Source organism: Bos indicus, chromosome 2 (assembly GCF_029378745.1).
Source record: "Bos indicus isolate NIAB-ARS_2022 breed Sahiwal x Tharparkar chromosome 2, NIAB-ARS_B.indTharparkar_mat_pri_1.0, whole genome shotgun sequence".
In the NCBI taxonomy this organism is placed as follows: domain Eukaryota; kingdom Metazoa; phylum Chordata; class Mammalia; order Artiodactyla; family Bovidae; genus Bos; species Bos indicus.
In genome coordinates, this window is record NC_091761.1 from 7,925,557 (window position 1) to 7,950,566 (window position 25,010).

The following is a 25,010-nucleotide window of genomic DNA, read 5'->3' on the forward strand; positions in this document are numbered from 1 at the left end:
AATCCAGGATGTTCCCACTCAAGATCCTTTATTTAATTCCATTTATCTTCATAAGGCTTTATTCTGTTTCCAAATACTGTCTCATTCACAAGTAACACAGGTTAGGACTTGAGCTATCTTTTTAGAGGCCATCATTAAACTACCACAAATGGGATGACACTTCCGAGATTTGGTTATAGAGGAATGCGGTTTCCATCATGGATGCTCACTTTTTCTCTCTCTCTTGGATTGCTTGCCCCAGAGAAAGCTAGCTTTAATTTCATGGAAGCAACCCTATTGAGAGAGGCCCTCCATGGTTGAGTCTGGAGGGGACGCTTCAGCCCCAGCTGAGCTCTGAAATGACTGTAACTGCAGAGGACCTAGAGCCAGAAGCAGCAGCTAAGCTGTGCTCAGATTTGTAGTCCACAGAAAACTGTGAGATAATACATAAGCACTGTTTTAAGCTGCTAAGTTTTTAAGTGATTTATCATAGAGAGACAGAAAACTAACATGGAGCTCACAAAAACATCTAAGCTAGGGCAGGAATGATGAAGACAAATCACGGAAATGGATTCAATTTTGCATCTAAGAAATATTTACAGAGTATCCATAAAACCAACATTGTGGTGAGTTTTATTTAGAGTGAATTTATATCTGGAATGATAAACGATAACTCAATTCTCAAGAATCTTAGTCTCAGGAAATGATAGATAAAACCACAATGCATGGTACAACTGAGGAATGTTTAATAAGCGGTGTTAAGGTTCATCAGTGGCACAAGATCTGGTCTCCGATCCAAAAATCGGGAAAGCCTTCCTGGAGAAGTTGAATTCTTAAATTCTACAAACTTATCTATTTATAACTCCGTAGTAACAAATTTCCCTTTCCTTTCAACAATGCAAAATTTAAGGCACCTAAGTGGTAAGGATAATTTTCCTGTCCATTACGCTAAGACTTCTATAATAAATTTACTTAAGCTCTTAGGGCAGGAACATACATCCACTTTTGAGACTGCTGCTGCTGCAGCTGCTAAGTCGCTTCAGTCATGTCCGACTCTGTGTGACCCCAGAGATGGCAGCCCACCAGGCTCCACCGTCCCTGGGATTCTCCAGGCAAGAACACTGGAGTGGGTTGCCATTTCCTTCTCCAATGCATGAAAGTAAAAAGCGAAAGTGAAGTCACTCAGTCCTTAGCGACCCCATGGACTGCAGCCTACCAGGCTCCTCTGTCCATGGGATTGCTAGAAACGCTAAATTATACATATAGTAAATATATATACATGTGTATATATATATATATATATATATATATACATATATATATGTATATATACAATGGTATGAATCAAATCAGGTCTTTACTTATGTTTTATTTAGTGTAACTTATTTTTACTCTTATTATACTTGTAATTTTAAAGAAACTCACATCACTTTTCATAGTGAATAAATGAATCTTCAATTAATTATGTAAGGAATTGCAATGAAATTTTAAAATGCTGAGTGCCTTAGCAAAGATATGAGCAAAAAACATAAGAGCAAGGCAACACCAAACCTATTACTTTACCCACATGAAAATCCCAGTTTTGCTGTTTCCCCCCAGATCTGTTAATGCCAACCTGCCCCTGTTTCCTAAGATAAAAAGCCCTCTCCTTAATCTTCCACCACATTACCACTGCCTTATTTTTCATTTACACTATTTTCACCACAGCTAAAGTTTCACTGAATTCTTTCAAAGACTAGAAACACTTTTTATAATAAGACTTGACATCTTTGGAAAAATGGTATTAGTTGATAACCTGGTATCTACATCTCAATATAGCTAGTTACCAATCAGTCTTACCTTGAGAATGAGAATAATTCAGTTGTTACTCTGTCATGGTGTATTCCATTTTTTTTTTTTTTTTTTTTTGCCATGCATGTCTAACTATAAGTGCCTCAAAAGTGAGGATTATATCTTCTTCATCTTTTTTCTCTACAGTCCCTACCATAGTGCCTGGCAAACAACAAGTATTTAAACAGATGTTGATGAAAATAAAACAGAAAAGCCTACAAATTGTTCTCCCTCCCTTTGGATTTGCTCTCCATTAGTCTAACACACATATCACTTCCAGATTAATCTTCTTAGAATAAAGCACAGATAATCTTATTCCCCTGCAACCGTCCCTCATCATATAATGATGAAATATAAATGCCAAAGTTCAGGAATCCAAGTCACAGAACATATTTCTCATCACTCTGCTATATCTACTCTATTTTCCAATTTTCTGAATATCACCAGCTTTCTTAGTTCTGTATCTATGCACCAATTGACTCTCTATTTAAATGTTTACCTGTCAAATCCTGCCTCCAATAAAAAGCACAACTCAACTGGTCTCTCATTTGTTCCCAAGCTGAAAGTATCATTATCAGCAATCACCCTTTCCTTTTATTTCTTCCGTGGCACTTAATACATCCTATCTGTGCCTAAAGTACTGGAATATATTTCTTATTTCATCATATTTTATTGAAAATTATAAGAAGAAAGCAACTAGCAACTATTTTTATGTTTTCCTGCCCCTAACTAATGTCCATTATCACCACCATCGTACAATCAATAATGAAATAATCACAGTGCTTGAGCTGAGTGAAATGTTTTCAGCAGATATTAATCAAATAAATATATACTTCACTGTCATCTGTAAATATTGTACTTTTAGACAGTGTGAAAGGATTGTGCACATATAATATTCACTTTCCTTCTAGGCTTAGTTGTGTAAGGGACAAACTGGCTGAATACATGTGAGTAAAGGATGCTACTGCTCGCAACCAAAATTTAGAATCTTAACTTAGTTTTTTACATTTTTAATTCAACACAAACTAGGTTTAATTCCCAACACAAACAGTTAGGGAAACTGTTTGAATGGAAAACTCTAAATCAATGGGTCAACAAATATTTTCAAAAATTACTAATGAAAACTATAACTCATTATCACCTTCTGGAGGTAATTTCAGCAATATGAATAAAAAGCTTTAAAAATATTATAGACTTTGAACCAGTGATGCTAATTTTAGTAACTCTACTTATGCAAAATGAGCACTATTTATATCAATTTATAAAGATATTCTTTGAATAATAAACCCAATCTAAAAACATTTTAAACCATGTATGTTTATATTTAACAGATACAATGGAAAATATGAACATTAATTCATATTCTCAAATAGAACAAAATAGACTTGTTACAAAACAATAAAGAAATTCAACAAAAAATACATATACTAATTAGCCCAACATTGTTTAAAGGGAAAAATCAACAAAACAAAAAACAAGTGATATAGAACAAAATAATAAAAGAAGTTATCTTTAGAGAACAGACATTCATGATTTCAATTTTATTTTGCTTTTATGTATTTTACCATTTTGCTCAATAAAACTGTCTTTTTAAATAATGGGTACAAAATAAAGACATCTTTTATACTTTTGAATCATTTTTCAAAATCGTGTTAAGTATAGAAATGAGCAATCACTTATTCTTACCTGGGTAGGTATGTTCAAATATAGTTGAAAGAATATGCAGACACTTGACTTTCAATTATACAGCTGCCATTCAAATTCTCCTTTGGTTTCTTTTCTCTTGTGTATACCAGATGCAATCACATATAACTAAAAATGAAATTAAAATTGGACTCAATAGAGGTAATCAATAATTACATTTATGGGTATTATAATTTAGATATTATAACACTTGCTCTAAAATTCTAATTACATTTCTTGTGAAAGTTCAAGAAAGTTACCCAATAATAGGAAAACCGTGGTAAAGCATGTAATTTTTTTTGAAAAAGCAGAGTAATAGATTGCTAGAAAAGGGCAAAGAGTAACATTGCTAGATAATGAGTTAAATGTTTTAATTCATGGATATGTTACTATTAAAGTAGTGATGGTTGCTTGACAGTACACCCCTCTCTCCCTCAGGCTGTATGACAACTCGGCCCAGCTGTCTCCTCCACTTATTAGCTAATGAGCCTAACCAAGCGCATACTCTGTCCCTGATTAAGAAGGTGAAACAAAATTGTAGAAAGCACTAATCTATTTTAACTTTCATTTCACTTCAACTTCCATGGAGAAGCATTTGGGGAGCTTATCCTTCCATTTATTCTCATGCTATAACTAGAAGAGACATAGCTCGTTAAGATTTTTACATTTTTATTCCAACAGACGAAAAGGAAAAGTCTTTCCAGATGCAACAGCATAAATTGTGCCTTCCCTTAATTCCATCATTTCAAATGGACCTCTGTATTTCTTCTTGCCAAAACAGCAAAACCAGTGCTTGTTTCTGAGGAGGAGGGGAAGCACAAGTGCACAAGCATATCTCACTCTTGTTCAGCCTCCCTCCATAACTCTAATACAGACCACTGGCAAAGCCACACCTGTATTTTTGACTTTTGCAAATTATAGACTAAAGATGGCTCTCAAATACTTTATTTCTGCCTCTTTGTATCTGAGTCATCTTAATATTCTGAAACGATTCTAACTTAGCTAAAATTTTCTTTAGAAGCCTGTTTATCTATTTGTTCACCGTATTCTTTTTCATTTTCTAACATGTTTAGAGATAAAGAAAAAAGGCATCTGAGTTTATGAGGCACCAGAGACAAACTCTGGGGCAATAATTCAAGTAAAAAAGCTTATCTGGAAGATAATAAGGCAGTAGGGTATAGTCAGATCATCAACAGCATCTGGCAGAGAAGGCAACAATTGTAAAATCTGAATTAAAATATGGGCAGGATATATTTTAAGGCCATTTATAGATATTCTATAATTTTAGTGAAAAACCTGTTTATCTACCCAATGATGCTGCTGTTTATTAAATCATTTGCATGATATGTTCTTAGGATTGACTTTTAGGGTATATAAATGATATGATTCATCTTTATCTTTCCTGAAAATATAAAAGCTGCATTATCATGTATCTGTTCAACCTGAACAGGAAATTTCAAACATGGCACAGCTAAACGGTAACCATGAAATTATGTCACGATTTCCAAGTGATTAACCAGGTCATTTTTTTTCTCTTTTGTCTGTCTTGGGGACGGAGAAGAAAAAAAGGAGACAAAACTATTTTTTAGCATAATGGCTATTTCCCTATATATTTTATGTGAATGTTAATCTAATGGTATGAAATTAGAAAGAAATCAGCCAAGGTAACATAAGTAATTTTGTTTAAAAATAAAAAAAACTATTAAAAGTCATATTCCAACATTGGAGCAAAGTAAATATTTTCCTTAAAATGGTTAATTCAGCTTATCCCCACAGCTTTTATTTCTATCTCAGATTGACTGACATCCACTTTAACTGTGGAAAATACTTTCAACCTAGAATATATTATGTAATGTGACAGAATAAAGAAAAGCATAAAAATATCCACATCAAAAAACAAGAATGAACTTGTGCCTACTTCTTTCTTCTTGCAGGAAAATGACACATACTCTGAAGTGGATCTATTATTCCACTGTCCGATATGATTAGATTTGTTTATATAAAGAGCGTCTTAAATATTCTTGCAAAAACTGAGATATGCTTATGAGCTGTCTTTTTTAACACATTTTATTTTAAAATATAAAATCAATTTCCATGTGAATGATTCCTCAAATTATTCTTAAAAACATTACTCTCAATCTTATACTATGTTGCCACCATTTATTACAAAGTATGAAATTTGAAGAGGTACAAAAATTAAATGAAGCCAACCATTTTTATTTATTTTACCAAGTGTTCATTTTTTCCAAGAGTGTTAGTTTAAGAAAACCACTATAAACATTGCAATATGACTAGAAGCCTCAACTGGTTGATGCAACATTTGTATCTTTAAATATTCCATACACATCAAAACCACCCTAAACAAACAAGCCAGGCTAAAAGATATTCTTATTTGTCATCAAATGAAATAAAGACTACCATGAAACAGAGACCACCGTTATCATGATCTTAAAACTTTTCAAAATCATTTTACTACTTATTTTTCTTTTTATAACTAGCTCCAAGAATTTAGAAATATTACAAACTAATTTCCAAAATGTTGCAAAAAAAGTTTTCCTGAATATTAATTTCTTATTTCTATTACAGGCATCTAAATTCAAAATATGCAAAATTGGATTCTTGGTTCACAATTATCTTTTTTTTTGTTCATCCTGAGACTTTAATTAAGTAAATACTACAATTCTCATTCTAATTGCTCAGGACAGAAACCATGCATTACTAATCCCTTTTATTTCCCTTACTAGCTACATGCAGTTAAATCAAGAAAAAAACCCAATTATACTCAATACTGATCATTCCGTTTTGTTACTTCTTCAAGTTTACTTCCTTAAGGTCATCAGTACTCAGCTATGATTTCTCTAACAAGTAATACAACCGTATCACCCTCTGGACAAAGTTCAAATGACTTAGCATGCCTTAACATCTTCGTCCAACTGCCTTGGCGGTTGTCTTCTCAATGTTTTTTATCCTAATGTTCTAGGCCAAAAGTATAAGATGATTGTCGTAAGTGACTTGGGACAATCATTTCCTATGCATTCTAGTCTTCTCACTGAGGCAGTGACATTCATATAGCCCTAATATACTCCTATGCTCTAGGGAAAGTAAAGTTGGAAAATTAACTTAGTTCATTAAAAAAAAGTTCATGACAAATAGATTCAAGAGATTAGATCTCACAGAGTGACTGAAGAACTATGGGCAGAGGTTAATGTCATTGTACAAGAGGCAGTGATCAAAACCATCCCCCAAAAAAGAAATGGAAAGAAGCAAAATGGTTGCCTCAAGAGGTCTTACAAATAGCTGAGAAAAGAAGAGAAGCAAAAGGGAAAGGAGAAATGGAAAGATATACCCATCTGAATGCAGAGTTCCAAAGAATAGCATGAAGAAATAAGAAAGCCTTCCTAAGTAAACAAGGCCAAGAAATATAGGAAAACAACAGAATAGGAAAGACTAGAGATCTCTTCAAGAAAATGAGAGCTACCAAAGGAACATTTCATGCAAAGATGGGCACAAAAAAGGACAGAAACTGTATGGACCTAACAGAAGCAGAAGATATTAAGAAGACATGGGAAGAATACACAGAAAAACTATACAAAAAAGATCTTCATGACCCAGATTAACCATGATGGTGTGATCACCCACCTAGAGCCTGATATCCTGGAGTGGGAAGCCAAGTGGGCCTTAGGAAGCATCACTACCAACAAAGCTAGTGAAGGAGATAGAATTCTAGCTGAGATATTTATAATCGTAAAAGATGAAGCTGTTAAAGTGCTGCATTTAACATGCCAGCAAATTTGAAAAACTCAGCAGTGGCCACAGGACTGGAAAATGTGAGTTTTCATTCCAGTCCCAAAGAAGGGCAATGTCAAAGAATGTTCAAACACATAATTGCACTCATTTCCCCTGCTAGTGAGTGAGTGAGTGAAAGTTGCTCAGTCGTGTCTGACTGTTTGCAATCCCTTGGACTTGGAATTCTCCAGGCCAGAACACTGGAGTGGGTAGCCGTTCCCTTCTCCAGGGTATCTTCCCAACGCAGGGATCGAACCCAGGTCTCCTGCATTGCAGGTGGATTCTTTACCAGCTGAGCCACCAGGGAAGCCCCATGCTAGTAAGGTTATTTACAAAATCCTTCAAACTAAGTGTCAGCAGTACTTGAATCAAACACTTCCAGATATACAAGCTGGATTTAGAAAAGGCAGAGGAACCAGAGAACAAATTGCCAACATTCATTGGATCTTATAGAAAGCAAGAGAGTTCCAGAAAAACATCTACTTCTGATTCATTGACTATGCTAAACCCTTTGACTGTGTGGATCACAATAAACTGTGGATAATTCTTAAAAAGATGGAAATACCAGACCACCTGACCTGTCTCCTGAGAAACCTACTGTATGCATGTCAAGAAGCAACAGTTAGAACTGGATGTGGAACAATGGACTGGTTCAAAATTGGAAAGGAGTACATCAAGGCTTTATATTATCACCCTGCTTATTTAACTTATATGCCAAGTATATAAGCTATTTACTTACGTGTGTGTGTGTGTGTGTGTGTGGCATTTCACAAGCTGGTATCAAGATTGCCAGGAGAAATATCAATAACCTCAGATATGCAGATGACACCACCCTTATGGCAGAAAGCAAAGAGGAACTAAGAAGAGACTCTTGATGAAGGTGAAATAGGAGAATGAAAAAGCTGGTATAAAACTCAACATTTGAAAACCGAAGGTCATGGCATTTGGTCCCATCACTTCATGGCAAATAGATGGGAAAACAATGGAAACAGTGACAGACTTTATTTTCTTGGGCTCCAAAATCACTGTAGATAATTACTACAACCATAAAATTAAAAGACACTTGTTCCTTTGAAGAGAAAGTGTGACAAATCTAGCCAGAGTATTAAAAAGCAGAGACATTACTTTGCTGACAAAGGTCCGGAGGTCCTTTGCCCTTTTCACAAAGGTCAAAGCTATGGTTTTTCAGTAGTCATGTCATGTATGGATGTGAGAGTTTGACCATAAGGAAGGCAGAACACTGAAGAATTGACACCTTTGAATCTTGATTCTGGAGAAGACTCTTGAGAGTCCCTTGGACAACAAGGAAATCAAACCTTGTTGATCCTAAAGGAAATCAACCCTGAATATTCATTGGTAGGGTTGATGCTGAATATCCAGTACTTTGGCTACCTGATGAAAGGAGCTGACTCATTGGAAAAGACCCTGATGCTGGGAATGACTTGAAGGCAAGAAGAGAGGGGATGACAGAAGACAAAATGGTTGGATGGCATCACCAACTCAATGGACATTCAGTTTGAGCAAGCTCTGGGAGATGGTGAAGGACAGGGAAGCCTGCTGTGCTGCAGCCCATGGGGTCTCAAAGAGTCAGACATGACTGAGAGACTGAATAACAACACAAACAAGTAGGTGTTTGTTGAACAACTACTTAAAGTCCAATTGTATTAGTCATTGTTGCTGTTGTAATAGTCACTAGGTCAGGTCCAACTCTTCTGCAGCTCCGTGGACTATAGCCCTCCAGGCTCCTCTGTCCATGGGATTTCCCAGGCAACAATACAAGATTGGGTTGCCATTTCCTTCTCCAGGGGATCTTCCCAACCCAGGGATCAAACCCACGTCTTCTGTATCGAAGGCAGATTCTTTACCACTGATCCACCAGGGAAGCCCTGTATTAATCATTAGGGAGAAGAAAATAAGTCTATACCCTCCTTTGAGTCTGTCAAAGCAAGACTACGTTAATTGAAGAAACAAAGAGAAAGTTCAGGAAATTCTTCCTTAAAAAAAGGGAATCTGAACCATCAGTTCAGAAGTTTTCCAATGAACAAATTAGATGGCAGAGGGAACATTGTAAGCAAAAGTATGTGAACAAGAAAAAACATGCCACCTTTAAGGAATGCTAGTGATTAGTGATTTTGAAATAAAATATTTATGAAACTATTTATGAAAAAATTTTACAGTAAGACAAGACTATATCAAGAAGCTTCCTGAATGACATGTCAAAATTTGGGTTTTATCCTAAAGGTGATATGAATATGATAAAACAGGGAAGTGGTGCAAGGTAAAAGACGATGAGGATAGCAAACTATTTCTTAGAAATCTGTGTATATTTGCTAAATGGCAACGCAAAAATAGAAATAGATTCAGGGCATTCATATTTGTAAGATATAAAAGGGGAATGATTCTTGGGATTTAATTAATTTAGGAAGAAAGCTGGAGAAGGAAATGGCACCCCACTCCAGTACTCTTGCCTGGCAAATCCCAGGGACGGAGGAGCCTGGTAGGCTGCAGTCCATGGGGTCGCTAGGAGTCAGACATGACTGAGCGACTTCACTTTCACTTTTCACTTTCATGCATTGGAGAAGGAAATGGCAACCCACTCCAGTGTTCTTGCCTGGAGAATCCCAGGGACGGGGGAGCCTGGTGGGCTGCGGTCTATGGGGTTGCACAGAGTTGGACACGACTGAAGCGACTTAGCAGCAGCAGCAGCAGCAGTATAGTTTATAGATTTAATTAGGCTTAATTTTAAACTGGGCTTCCCTGGTGGCTTAGAGGGTAAAGCATCTGCCTGCAATGTGGGAGACCCGGGTTCAATCCCTGAGTCGGGAAGATCCCCTGGAAAAGGAAATGGCAACCCACTCCAGTACTCTTGCCAGGAAAATCCCATGGATGGAGAAGCACACTAGGACTATTTCTAAAATACTGCAAATATGAATTTTAGCACCATTTAGAAACAATTTTTCCCAACTATTCTTCATTTTTAGGTATTTTCTCTCCTTCTTTCATTCCTTCTTCCCTCTCTCCTTCCTTCTTTCTTTCTGGATGAAGGAATTTTCCTTCCTTCATCTCGGAAGATGAAAATTATGAGTAACTATTCTTTACTATAGTATTTTAATACATTAAAAAACATATTCAGGTAATTGAAGAAACATTTATAAAACATTTATGATAGGGGCCACTCTTAATTATTAAAAGACCTCATATTACTACCCAAAACTGTAACAGTGTATAAATATATTTCAGTATGTGTATGGAAATAGAACACCTATTCAATAAATGCTCTTATTAAGCATTTTTGTAAATAGTCCCACAATAGAGGCTATTCAAATGAAGGGAATCAAGAAACTGTGGTTGAGTCCTTAATGAATAATTGGACCAGAAAGCATTCATTTACTTGGATTATGTAAAAAGTCATTAGTTTAATTTTTCCAGTCCTGTGGAGTTTACTTTTATTGATGCTAATATCCATGAAATGAATAATGTATTTAAAGACAAATTTCAGTGAGCTGTGATACAGTGTTCCAATTTCCCACAGTTAAAGCAGAAGGTGGGGAGAGGGGTTTTACTAATCCTTGCCTCCATTGTAAATTGATTGCAATATTACCAGCATTGGATATAATTAAATTAAATTATACAAACACTATTCAATAAAATCTGCAATACCTTCTACAGTGATAAAATTCAACACAAAAATAAATGTATAAATGTATGTCCTGTTAACCAAATAATTATTTTGCAAGTGAGAAAGTCTCAGAAATGCTATGATCACAAGTATTTGTAAGATGATTGGTTATGTACCCAGGCCTTTTTTCAGCAATGAAACATTTTCAGTATCGAGGTTTTTAATTCTTTATGTTGTTCTACTACCAAATATTAGTATACCATTTTAAACTCCTGCTTTTTTGCTCAATGGGACATATATAATGGTACACATTTAATTTAATGTGGTACACTATAACAGTACACTCTTCATTTAATTAGTATATACATACATTGTGCTTTGCTGCCGTCATCACCACCTCTCACCAAAAAAAAAAAAAAAGCAAAACAAGGCAGAGACTCATGATAGTGCCCTGGGTTTCCCTTGCAGACCTACACTTCTTTCCTACTTACTGGTAAGTATGTTTGCCTGGGGTTACTCTAGGTCCAGGACTGGCCAATGAATGCACCATAACCCTAGTCATAATTATTCTTGTTCAGGAATGGAAAGTTTGACTAAGTGACAACAAAGAAAATCAAATCAACTCTTTTCTAAAACTATTTAGAAAGAAGCAATCTCTAGTCACTTGAGTTGACTAACTGGGGGATTGAAAGCCTGGTGATTCTGTCCTATTTAAGGTGACATTGCCTTAAAATGTATCCAACTAAATGGAAAACAAACTATGAGAGTGCCTAGATTCAGCTATGTCTGAAACATCATTACAGAACTTTCAATTATGATAGCCTATATATACTTTGCTAAGCTTAACTGAGTTTTAATTGATTTTCTGTCATGTACAACCAAATTATCACTCTCAAATATGTTATTTACTAATGTGTCAAAATATTTTATTAAATTTGCATGTGACCTTCCCAAAATTGAGCTGCTGCTACTGCTGCTGCTAAGTCGCTTCAGTTGTGTCCAACTCTGTGCAACCCCTGAGATGGCAGCCAACCAGGCTCCCCCGTCCCTGGCAACTCACTGGAGTGGGTTGCCATTTCCTTCTCCAATGCATGAAAGTGGAAAGTGAAAGTGAAGTTGTTCAGTCGTGTCCGACTCTGAGCGACCCCATAGACTGCAGCCTACCAGGCTCCTCTGCCCATGGGATTTTCCAGGCAAGAGTACGGGAGTGGGGTGCCATTGCCTTCTCCGAAAATTGAGCTAACAGTATAAAATAATTGATGTATTAAAAACAATAAAAATTTTCTACAAAATTGTTACTCAGCAACTTTCCTGGTGTTCTGAAGGCATCTGTCATTGAAGCTGAAAAGGGACATACTGTGCCTTCAGTAGATTTTCAGAATTAGCAGGGCAAAATTTATATGCTGTAAAATGTTTGGTTTTCTTAGGAAATCATATAATATAGTCTTTCATTAAATTTAGATTGGAGTATTACATTAATCACATCTTTACTTGAAGTATAATCTGATTGGTTTAAACAATTACAAATAAACAGATTCAGGATAGATATGAACAATAAATCTGATGTGCAATAAGAAATGTGGAGCTTTACTAATTAAAAAATTACACAAGATGAATAATATCTCTTCCTGATGAATTAATATTATGGCTTACATGAAAGCAAATAAAAAAACTGATTGGCAGCTAAAGAGAATTATTCCAACCTGATTATACTCTAAAAAGGTCCTTTCTTTTTTCTTTGATGCTCTTCAGAAAGACAATAGCTAAGTAAATCTTCGGTGCCTTACTAAGTGGTCATAGAAGTTCCTAAAGCAATTACCTGCTTTGACACCTGGTACTTTCAGAGATTTTCACTGTCTGATAAGGATTTGATATCTACTAAGTGGTATCTGAATAACCTATTTAAAAAAAAAAAGACTTGAACTACTGGTGTTTGTAGAACTGGATAAATAAACTTTATTTTTTATAAAACACCTAAGGATATATAAGATACCTGGGTACTGTGAAATGAAATTTCACAATTTCATTTTTAAGACTGGGTGTACAAAGTATCATCAGACACCAAAATCTTCTCCCAAATATCAGCTGTGAAGAAATAAAATTTTCAGTTACTAAAGTTCACTTCTCTTCGTTATATGTTAAGAAAAAAAGTTTTTTTAAGAAAATGTTATGGCCATTTTCCTTTCTGTTAAATGGATTTAAATATATTAAACTATCTAAATATTCATGAGTTTGAGAAAACTCCCCAGAGTTACCTGATTCTTCTCCAAAATTTTCTCTCCACTTACCCCCTCTCTTTAGATCTTAGCCCCATCTCAAATAGAATTCAACAAACTATAATTACCAAAGAAAGTGGTCATGGATTATAAATATGCATTTGAATAAGTCCTTCCCCTGACTCCTATAAAATAAATATATAAAACACAATAAAAAAGCATTACGTTTATCCATACTATAAACATCTTTCTCTTCAGCCTTCTCTGTTACAAAGAGAGATGTATGTACCTTGACAAAAAAATCAAAAAATATCTCTATTTCAGTTATTCTTTGGTTACTCACAGTTTCCTATCTGTGAGCAAAGGAGATTGCAATCATCTCACCTGAGCCAAATTTCCCAAGATACAAGGTCCCAAAACCCAATGATATGATTTAGCATAGATATATTTATGCAAGTATTTTCTTGGTTCACAGATTTGCCAGAATAGTAAAAGGTGTGGAAATGTCAACATAATTAGGTCGAATCTAATTTTACTTGACAATTACATATTCTGTAGGTAACTTAAGAATCTGCCTGCAATGCAGGAGACCCGGATTTGATCCCTAGGTCGGGAAAAATCCCCTGGAGAAGGGAATAGCTATTCATTCCAATATTCTTGCCTGGAGAATTGCCTGGACAGAGGAGCCTGGTGGGCTACAGTCCATAGGGTCACAAAGAGTCAGACAGGACTGAGCAACTAACACTTTCACTTTCACATTAGGTCAAAGTAACTTACAGAGCAGTCGCAACAAAATGCCTGTGACACCTATTCTCCTCTCTTCTAGAGTATTTTCAAAGAAGTTATGTATAAAACTGTAAAGCACTATACAAACAGGAGATCATACTACTAAGCCAGGAAAAGATGCATTCAGGAGCATTTATGATGCGCTGAAAAGGTAAAATTTACAACCAAATTTCCCTTTTCTAACAAATGATGTCAGAGTCCATACATGCATGGAAACTTTTACAAAGACATGTCATTAGAATTCAACACTGAGCCATAGAAAATAGAAAATCATGTAATAATATCTATGTCAAAGTGCTGTACTCAATATGCCAGGAAATTTGGAAAACTCAGCAGTGGCCACAGGACTGGAAAAGGTCAATGTTCATTCCAATCCCAAAGAAAGGCAATGCCAAAGAATGCTCAAACTACTGCACAATTGCATTCATCTCACACGTTAGTAAAGTAATGCTCAAAATTCTCCAAGCCAGGCTTCAGCAATACGTCAACCGTGAACTTCCACAGGTTCAAGCTGGTTTTAGAAAAGGCAGAGAAACCAAAGATCAAATTGCCAATATCCGCTGGATCACTGAAAAATCAAGAGAGTTCCAGAAAAACATATATTTCTTCTGTATTGGCTATGTCAAAGCCTTTGACTATGTGGATCACAATAAACTGTGGAAAATTCTGAAAAAGATGGGAATACCAGACCACCTGACCTGCCTCTTGAGAAACCTGTATGCAGGTCAGGAAGCAAGAGTTAGAGCTGGACATGGAACAACAGACTGGTTCCAAATAGGAAAAGGAGTACGTCAAGGCTATATATTGTCACCCTGCTTATTTAACTTATACGCAGAGTACATCATGAGAAACGCTGGGCTGGAGGAAGCACAAGGTGGAATCAAGATTTCTGGGAGACATATCCATAACCTCAGATATGCAGATGACACCACCCTTATGGCAGAAAGTGAAGAAGAACTAAAGAGCCTCTTGATGAAAGTGAAAGAGTAGAGTTAAACAGCTGGCTTAAAGCTCAACATTCAGAAAACTAAGATCATGGCATCCAGTCCCATCACTTCATGGTAAATAGATGGGGAAACAGTGGAAACAGTGGCAGACTTTACTTTTTTGTGCTCCAAAATCACTGCAGATGGTGACTGCAGCCATGAAATTAAAAGACGCTTACTCCTTGGAAGGAAAGTTATGACCAATAGCATATTAAAAAGCAGAGACGTTACTTTGCCAACAAAGGTCCGTCTAGTAAAGGCTATGGTTTTTCCAGTGGTCATGTATGGATGTGAGAGTTGGACTATAAAGAAAGCTGAGTGCCGAAGAATTAATGTTTTTGAACTGTGGCGTTGGAGAAAACTCTTGAGCGTCCCTTGGACTGCAAGGAGATCCAGCCAGTCCATGCTAAAGATCAGTCCTAGGTGTTCATTGGAGAACTGATGCTGAAGCTGAAACTCCAATACTCTGGCCACCTGATACGAAGAGCTGACTCATTTGAAAAGACCCTCATGCTGGGAAAGATTGAGGGCAGGAGGAGAAGGTGACGACAGAGGATGAGATGGTTGAATGGCATCACTGACTCAATGGACATGGGTTTGGGTGGACTCTGGGAGTTGGTGATGGACAGGGAGGCCTGGTGTAGCTGTGATTCATGGGGTCGCGAAGAGTCGGACACGACTGAGCGACTGAACTGAACTGAACTGAATTTGCAAGCTGTGAGTATTTAAAAGAATTAAATGATTAAAGATCAATTTTTTAATGCTTCTAGTCTATTATTACGGGTAAAGTCCTAGTATTAGCCATAGCAGGTCACGCCTCTAGAGCACTTCATTGTTGTTTAGTCTCTCAGTTTAGTCTCTCAGGCTCCCCCGTCCCTGGGATTCTCTACGCAAGAACATTGGAGCGGGTTGCCGTTGCCTTCTCCAATGCATGAAAGTGAAAAGTGAAAGTGAAGTCGCTCAGTCATGTCCAACTCTTAGCGACCCCATGGACTGCAGCCTACCAGCCTCCTCCGTCCATGGGATTTTCCAGGCAAGAGTACTGGAGTGGGGTGCCATTGCCTTCTCCGCTTCCCATCTCCTAGACTGTAGCAAAAGTGTAACAGTGACCAGTACCTGTTTAATAGATTTACCTCTCTCCAAAATATGACTGAAAAGTTTATGGTAATCAGACTGCTAAGTAGCTTTAGTTATGTCCAACTCTTTGAGACCATATGAACTGTAGCCCACCAGGCTCCTCTGTCCATAGGATTCTCCAGGCAAGAATACTGGAGTGGGTTGCCATTTACTTCTCCAGAGGATCTTCCTGACCCACAGATAGAAACTGTGTCTCCTGCGGCTCCTGCACCACAGGCAGATTCTTTATTACTGAGCTTACTAGGAAGCCCCCAGTAATCAGAATGTGATGTTATATAAAGATGTTCTTTCCTCATCTCCTCACCAGTTTTGTTTATCCAATGAACATTTATTGAAAACCTACTTGGTGCTCGGGACTGGGGATACAGGTGAAGAAATACTGCTTTGAATGTAGTAGAGGAATCTGACGTGGACATATTATAAATTGTTATTATAAAAGCTAAAATAGATGTCATCTTATTAGGAGCTTGGGTCTAACTTAATTCTTAATTTTTAAACAGTAATATATTTAGACTAGGTTAGTCACTGATGATAAGAAACATTTTAGGTTCTTCTAACCTTTCAAAATATTTTCAATGGTATAATAACATTTTATTTTCAAAACAACCCTGTCCCATGTGTAGGACTGTGTTTCCTTACTTGGCAAAAAGAAAATCAATATAGTAGATAATGAGATATACATTAAAAGCATCAGAATCAAGACTACAACTCGGGATTTTTGACTATTTTCTTTTCATGACTAGAGGATAACACATCTAGTTTGCAAGTTAAAATCTTGTGTACTAATTACCATTTTACTTCACACATTTTTGGTGAACTCTAAATTTTTATTGATAATACTAGAAGAGAAAATCTCTTACCCATTGTGGCTCTGAGAAAATTATTCTAAGCTATGAATTGCTCATTATCAAATGAAATGATGAAATTTATTTTTGTCTATTAGAATCTACCAAGAAAACTTTCTACAGAAGAAAACAGACAGAGTGTGAAGTCTGAAAGAATGTATTAGGTGCTTATACACAATGAAAATTGCTCCCTAATCAAGGATACCATACTTTTCAAACTACTTACATCTTGCCAGCTGAATTATATGTACAGCAATCATGGGCTTACTATATATCTGAATCAGATAAAAACTGCATCACTTTCTTTGTGCTTGGTACATAGTAAATCCTCAATAGATACATGGGAAAGATTTGGGCAAGAAATGGCAAAAAAAAGAGTGCTAAACGAAAAATCTTATCAATAAGTCATCAAGTTCCATCATGCCCCAAATCAAACAAATTAGAAAACAGCAACAATAATAAAACCACACATACACATACACACACACACACACACACACACACACACACACAGCTAAATAGAAGCAACACATACATTTAAAGACAAACTTGTCTCACATTTAAAATACTCTGACTCTGCTTTTGCCGGTGCTACCTGTATAGTCTTTGAAAATCTGTTCAGAGACTTGCAGATAACTAATTTATCCAAGATAGAGACAACACTCTGGGATGCAATCTTTATCACTTTTTAAACCTGAAAGAGCGTTACCTACTCATAGATGTCACCATTATCGAATAAGTTTAACTCCCTTTAGAAGCTGTTTATATATTTCAAGCCCTACCTATGGGCTGAAATAACCCATAAAGCAGTAAACGAAAATTAAGCTGGAAAGAAAAATGTGTGAATTAAATGAGGGGGGTGATAAATAAAATATGAAATGAGAGTCGAGAAAAGCCTCTAAAACTTAGTGAGGAACAATTATTTCTATTCATTATTGATAATTTCATCAGGGCCAAAATACACGGAGGGTCAACTGTGAACAACACACTGGGCTAGTGTTTGGGGTTCCCAAACTCTGTCCTCCTTGTGCCAAAGTAATTTCTCACTATATGCAAACTAGCCATCGGTTTCTCCCCAAATGCCTGCCATGCCTCAAATCCCATCTATGAGGGCCCTGCATTCATCCTCCTGCTAAAAGTGTAAGTTACCAGGAAGCACTTGGCATAACTCTGCGCCTTTGAGGAGACCAGAGTGAGCACTTGAGCTAAGACTATGTCTTCTAAGGTGTAAATGGGGACCTGGTGTAAAAGCTCCACGTAAACAAAGCAACAGGGGATTACCTGGACCAAGAACGTGCTCTAGACTCTGAGCTCTCACAGGAAGAGAATAGGACTATTTGGAGTAGAAAATAAGACACAGGGAAAAGATGCTTGACAGATGTTATGAGGCAATAGAAAGCATGAAAAATAACAACTATGAGTGATCAGAAGCTGAGTGAGAAGAAAGGAGAGAAATATACAAAGAGAGGAGGCTGGAGTGGCAAGAAAAGCAAGTTTCATTCCGGCAGCAGAGAATCAACTCTGTCACTAGCGGGCAGAGAGGGAATCGGCTCTGAGCTGTACTGGTTGCTTCTCATTTCTGAATCTCAGTCCATTTTCCTTGGATCCCCTTAACGGCTGGACACATGACTGGTAATTCTGTCTTCTTCATTCCTAAATATAACCTTACTGAGGAAACCCGAGTGAGCCTTTTCCTTACATCAGTTCAGTTCAGTTCGGTTGCTCAGTTGTGTCTGACTCTTTGTGACCCCATGAACCATAGCAGGCCAGGCCTGCCTGTCCATCACTAACTCCCAGAGTTCACCCAAACACATGTCCATTGAGTCAGTGATGCCATCCAGCCATCTCATCCTCTGCTGTCCCCTTGTTCCTTGCATAAAAAGAACCTAACTCTTGTGTCTGGGCCCCAGAGTCACTTAAGGAATGAATCTTAAAACTACAAATGAACAAAACTTCACCATATATAACACTGTAAAAATGATATTCTTACTGTATAAAATTAATACATTCTCAAAACAGTAATGCTGAAGAAGCTGAAGTTGAAGGGATCTATGAAGACCTACAAGACCTTTTAGAACTTACACTCCCCCAAAAATGTTCTTTTCATTATAGGGGACAGGAATGCAAAAGTAAGAAGTCAAAAAACACCTGGAGTAACAGGCAAATTTGGCCTCGGAGTACAGAATGAAGCAGGGCAAAGGCTAATAGAGTTTTGCTAAGAGAATGCACTGGTCATAGCAAACACCCTCTTCCAACAACACAAGAGAAGACTCTACACATGGACATCAGCAGATGACCAACACCAAAATCAGACTGATTATATTCTTTGCAGCCAAAGATGGGGAAGCTCATACAGTCAGCAAAAACAAGACTGGGGGCTGACTGTGGCTCAGATCATGAATTCCTTATTGCCAAATTAAGACTGAAATTGAAGAAAGTAGGGAAAACCACTAGACCATTGAGGAACGACATAAATCAAATCCCTTATGATTATACAGTGGAAGTGAGAAATAGATTTAAGGGACTAGATCTGATAGACAGAGTGCCTGATGAACTATGGAATGAGGTTCGTGGCATTGTACAGGAGACAGGGATCAAGACCTTCCCTATGGAAAAGAAATGCAAAAAAGCAAAATGGCTGTCTGGGGAGGCCTTACAAATAGCTGTGAAAAGAAGAGAAGAGAAAAGTAAAGGAGAAAAGGAAAGATATACCCATTTGAATGTAGAGTTCCAAAGAATAGCAAGGAGAGATAAGAAAGCCTTCCTCAGTGATCAGTGCAAATAAGTAGAGGAAAACAATAGAATGGGAAAGACTACAGATTTCTTTAAGAGAATGAGAGATACCAAGGGAACATTTCAAGCAAAGATGGGCTCGATAAAGGACAGAAATGGTATGGACCTAACAGAAGCAGAAGATATTAAGAAGGGATGGCAAGAATACACAGAAGAACTGTACAAAAAAGACCTTCATGACCCAGATAATCATGATGGTGTGATCACTGACATAGAGCCAGACATCCTGGAATGTGAAGTCAAGTGGGCCTTAGAAAGCATCACTACGAACAAAGCTAGTGGAGGTGATAGAATTCCAGTTGAGCTATTCCAAATCCTGAAAGATGATGCTGTGAAAGTGCTGCACTCAATATGCCAGGAAATTTGGAAAACTCAGCAGTGGCCACAGGACTGGAAAAGGTCAGTTTTCATTCCAATCCCAAAGAAAGGCAGTGACAAAGAATGCTCAACCTACCGCACAGTTGCACTCATCTCACACACTAGTAAAGTAATGCTCAAAATTCTCTAAGCCAGGCTTCAGCAATACGTGAACCATGAACTTCCAGATGTTCAAGCTCGTTTTAGAAAGGCAGAGGAACCAGAGATCAATTGCCAACATCTGCTGGATCATTGAAAAAGCAAGAGAGTTCCAGAAAAACATCTATTTCTGCTTTATTGACTATGAAAAAGCTGGCTTAAAGCTCAACAGGCAGAAAACTAAGATCATGGCATCTGGTCCCATCCCTTCATGGCAAACAGATGAGGAAACAAAAACAATGGCTGACTATTTTCTTGGGCTCCAAAATCACTGCAGATGGTGACTGCATCCATGAAATTAAAAGACGCTTACTCCTTGGAAGGAAAGTTATGACCAACCTAGATAGCATATTCAAAAGCAGAGATATTATTTTGCCAACAAAGGTCCATCTAGTCAAGGCTATGGTTATTCCAGTGGTCATGTATGGATGTGAGAGTTGGATTGTGAAGAAAGCTGAGTGCCGAAGAATTGTAGCTTTTGAACTGTGGTGTTGGAGAAGACTCTTCAGAGTCCCTTGGACTGCAAAGAGGCCCAACCAGTCCATCCTAAAGGAGATCAGTCCTGGGTGTTCATTGGAAGGACTGATGTTGAAGCTGAAACTCCAATACTTTGGCCACCTGATGCGAAGAGCAGACTCAATGGAAAGACCCGGAATCTGGGAAAGACTGAAGGCAGGAGGTGAAGGGGACGACAGAGGATGCGATGATTGAATCGCATCACCAACTCAATGGAGATGAGTTTGAGTGGACTCCTGGAATTGGTGATGGACAGGGAGGCCTGGCATGCTGTGGTCATGGGGTCGCAAAGATTCAGACACTACTGAGCGACTGAACTGAACTGAATGAAAAGGAAAAAGAGTCACACAAATTATCATATCTCAAGTCATTGGAAATTGTGTACTCTCCAAAAAAGAAAATATGCCTACATTTTGTAGACATCTGTTCTGCTACAGCTAATTCAAAGCAAAAACAAACAAGCAAATCTGTGCTATGATTTTTTATTCTTTTTTAGAGTAATAAAGCAGACAATTTAGCTATGTCTTCTGTGTTTTCTTTGTTACGTGTAAAACATTTTTTTGTAAATCAAGGCTAAATGAAATGTATTCATATACTGTATCATATAGCAAAAAATATAGTACATTATTTTCAATTTTAGGGATCTTCCAACACCAAGATAGTCCAGGCATTTTTGCTAGATTATCTTTATTTATGTATTAGATTTTATTTTCTATATTATTAAAATTAGATGCAGAAGCTTTACTATACTTAAAATTCATATCTTACAGCTGTAAAGAAGGAAGGAATATGACAAAAAGGGAAAGAGAGGGTCAAAAGGGAAAAGAAGAGAGGATAGTATATACAAAGAATGTAAAGGAGAAATACAAGGATGCAATGAGGGGAAGAAAATGGAGGCAGAGGACAAATGGTTACAGCATGCCATGGAGCATCACCACATCCTTACTCCAGGCTTCATGTCAGATTCCTGTACACCCACTCTAGGGCCGAAGTACGGAAGGGCAGAGAGCAAATAGGCTGAAGGTCATGCCCATCGCTCTGACTCACAATCCCCTGCCTCCCGAAGCTGCCCCCTCTGGTGAGGACACAGACGCCCACATTCCTAGTCATGCAGCTCTTCTCTAGGCTGCAATATATAACTGTTACAAACTTGGTGCCTGATCTGGGTTCCTAGAATGATACTGTACTTCTGTCACACCTTTAGAAATAAAACTTGACAAATAAATCTTATCTTATGACATGGGCTCACCTAGACTTCAAAATAAAAGCAAAACAACAAACACCTGTGAAAGCCCAGGGAACACATGTATGAAACACCATCTGATTCTCCACGGCTGTCCCAGACCCACAAGTTGATGCTCTCTGTTGCTTCACCCTGAACTCCTGGAGTTAATCCATTTTCTCAAAAGTGCCTGGAGGCAGTCTAAGGTAACCCTGGATACCATGGTACTGACCACTCACTGGAACTCCACTGTCTACCCTATGGTTGAGGCAACTTCCCCAGCCCCTGCCCTCTCCTTTACCCTTCCCAGTCAGTTCACACAAACACTAAGAGAAAAATCTTAACTAAAATTAATTTATTTAAACAATATTTATTGAGAGTTGGGGATATGTCCAAACAGTAGTGATATGGTGATGAACATGACAAATAACCAGTCCTCAAATAATTTATGTTCTATTTATCTGCACGTATAAACTAAAATCTAACTACATACAAAGGTAAAATCGTTGTCTGTTTGTTACTACAACATATAAAAACCTGTGAGCTCTCTTCCTAGAGACAGACTGCTCCAAATTAGTTGGATTTAATTTGAACATGCTGAAGTTCCAGGAAACTGGTACTCTGAACATGCTTCTTGGGATGTGAAATCTTCACTTTTCACTGTGAATTCTCTCACAGACATCTCTGCACCAATAAACTACCCAGGTAATCCTGGGAATCTGAAAGTGTTTTCAGTGGGCACTTCTCCTCCATATAACTTCCCCTCCATGTGAACCCCACATGCCAATAGGACTTTCTCTGGAATTTGCAAGCCCTGCATTGCAAATGAGCTTTCAATTACTTGAACACCGTCAGCAGGATGATCCAATAGGAGACAATAAAGATTTGTTTAACTGTAGCAAATGATTCTTCTGAGAAACACACAGGGCGGAAGGCTAGTTCTAAATGAGACAGATGATACAGTAACCATAGCATCCATTAAACCTATTGCATATAGATTGAAGATCTTACTGCAATATTAGATTTGGTATGTTTAATACAACACAGTCTATAGCAGTCAATATTACACAAGCATATGAAGTATACCTAGCAAGACCACTGCCACTAATCAGCTCCCAAAGGTGTCACAAACTAAACAGGTCTAAATAAACCCTTATCTTCATGACTGCCAAAGCCGCTCTGCTTCCAAATTTTTCACCTAGGAAAATGTTGCCAGATCGTCAAGTTACATCAAATTTCTTCTCTTTGCTCAATTCCCTATATCCCGTCATTTCATTATGTCCATTTTATTTTCAAAAGAGCTCTAGAATCTATTGCATCTTCTCCATTCTGTCTGCACTTCCCTAGTAACACTGAACCTTGAAATTTGGACTAAATTTCCTTACCTGGATATTTCCCCCAGATCTTGCTCTATCTCCTGGCAGCAATAGCTTGGAAATGTATATCTTGATTCCCCCCATCCCCTATTAACTATCCTTTAGTGCATCCTTGGAATCTTCCGGAAAAAATTTATATTCCTCCATAATTTGGTCCCTGTTAACACTGCTAAACCCCACTCTCATCAACCATGACTTGATGAGCATCCATTGCTTTCAATAATTTCTGTTCAATGGATTCAATTCCTTGAATGACAACAAAGTTATTGCAAAACATCTATGAATCCACAAGTACAACAAGTATCTTCTACAGACTAAAAATGTCACATATGGAGACACCTAATTGTTCAAATGTGTAAAAATAAACTTTTAAAAGTATCAAAGTCAAATAGATGTTATAATTCTGAATCCTCACAAGTAACAAAAATAATATTTTTCTAAACGAAAAAAACAGGCAATATGTTAATATAAAAGATATTAAGAATTGGACAGGAGATAATTTTTCAAAATTTAGTATTTCTATCATTTTTAGAAAATCAAGAGTGGAAAGGTCTTTCCAATCACTAGACAGCTCAATCTTCTACCAGTCTTTAAAATCCATGTGCTTTTTTTTTTTTTTTAACTAGACAGAGCCCACCTCCTGTTACACATCAATTTTTTTTTCTGTTTCTACTTTTTCCCTTTAACTGGTTGGAAGTAAATGATGATAATTCTCCAGATGCTTCAATTGTCACATATTTGATAGAATAAGTCACTGTGCACATCAAAGGAATCAAAGAATGTTCTACTCTTTTGGCCACTATTACCTAGCAGCCTTCTAAATCAGATAATCGAGAAAGAAATGAAAAGAATGCCTCAATGTTCAGAGGCTTGCGAAAGAAACACAATCACTTAATGCCTTGGCATATGATTGTACATAGGCACTCTTTCTGTGAAAGGCCTGGAGTTATTGATGGATACAAATTTAAGACTTTAGAAGAACAAGAACAGACTTATTTCTAAGTCCCTCAAGCACTAATAAGGAAATAAAATTCACATCTGTTCAATGTCAAAAAGAATCATAAGCATCCAGTATTTTGTTTTGTTTATAAACATGTGCAGGTGAGTAAGACATCCTCAATTATACCACCTGCAGAAATAAGTCAATTACACATGTAGAACAATGTTTCTCAAAATGAATTCTAAGAAACGCTAGTTCTATCAAATGTAGGTGTTTTACACACACACACACACACACATACACACCTTCAGTCAGAAGGTTTCCATAGTCAAATACGTTTGGAAAACATTTGGATAAATAAATGTAAACAATGTTTTTACTGTGTTATTTCTCATGTTTTTAAAATACTTTTATATATTTTGAGATTCCAAAAGTATATTGTAATATGATTCTTTATTTTATTTCACCAAGAAAACACTTTTCCTTAGAGTATCTTCAGAGTTTTATTCACAGTGGTTTTATTCATAGTGCTCTCATAAGAATGAGAAGATAGAGTTGGTTTCATGATTAATAATTTTATTTCCAGAAAATATGTCATTTGTTACAACTAAACTCTTGATTAGAATGCAGAAGTATCTGACATGCAAGTAATCATAAGCATATAAAATCAAATTCACAAAGAAGCCATTAAATAATTTTTATTTTTAAAAATTGAGCTGACAATATATATCAGCAATCATAGAGGACATTTTGCCATTAAGAAGGAAAGAGAATTAAATC

At 37.0% G+C, this 25,010-nt stretch overlaps 1 protein-coding gene across 6 annotated transcripts in view; it reads right to left on the reverse strand.

Annotated features, from left to right (window-relative positions):
• GULP1 (GULP PTB domain containing engulfment adaptor 1) overlaps positions 1 to 25,010 on the reverse strand; it is a 329,999-nt gene that overhangs the window by 197,503 nt on the left and 107,486 nt on the right. For all 6 annotated transcript variants that reach the window (XM_070802458.1, XM_070802452.1, XM_070802455.1 and 3 more), the window contains exon 2: positions 3,496 to 3,621. The gene's annotated coding sequence lies outside the window, so the exon portion shown is untranslated. The remainder of the gene's footprint in view (positions 1 to 3,495; positions 3,622 to 25,010) is intronic.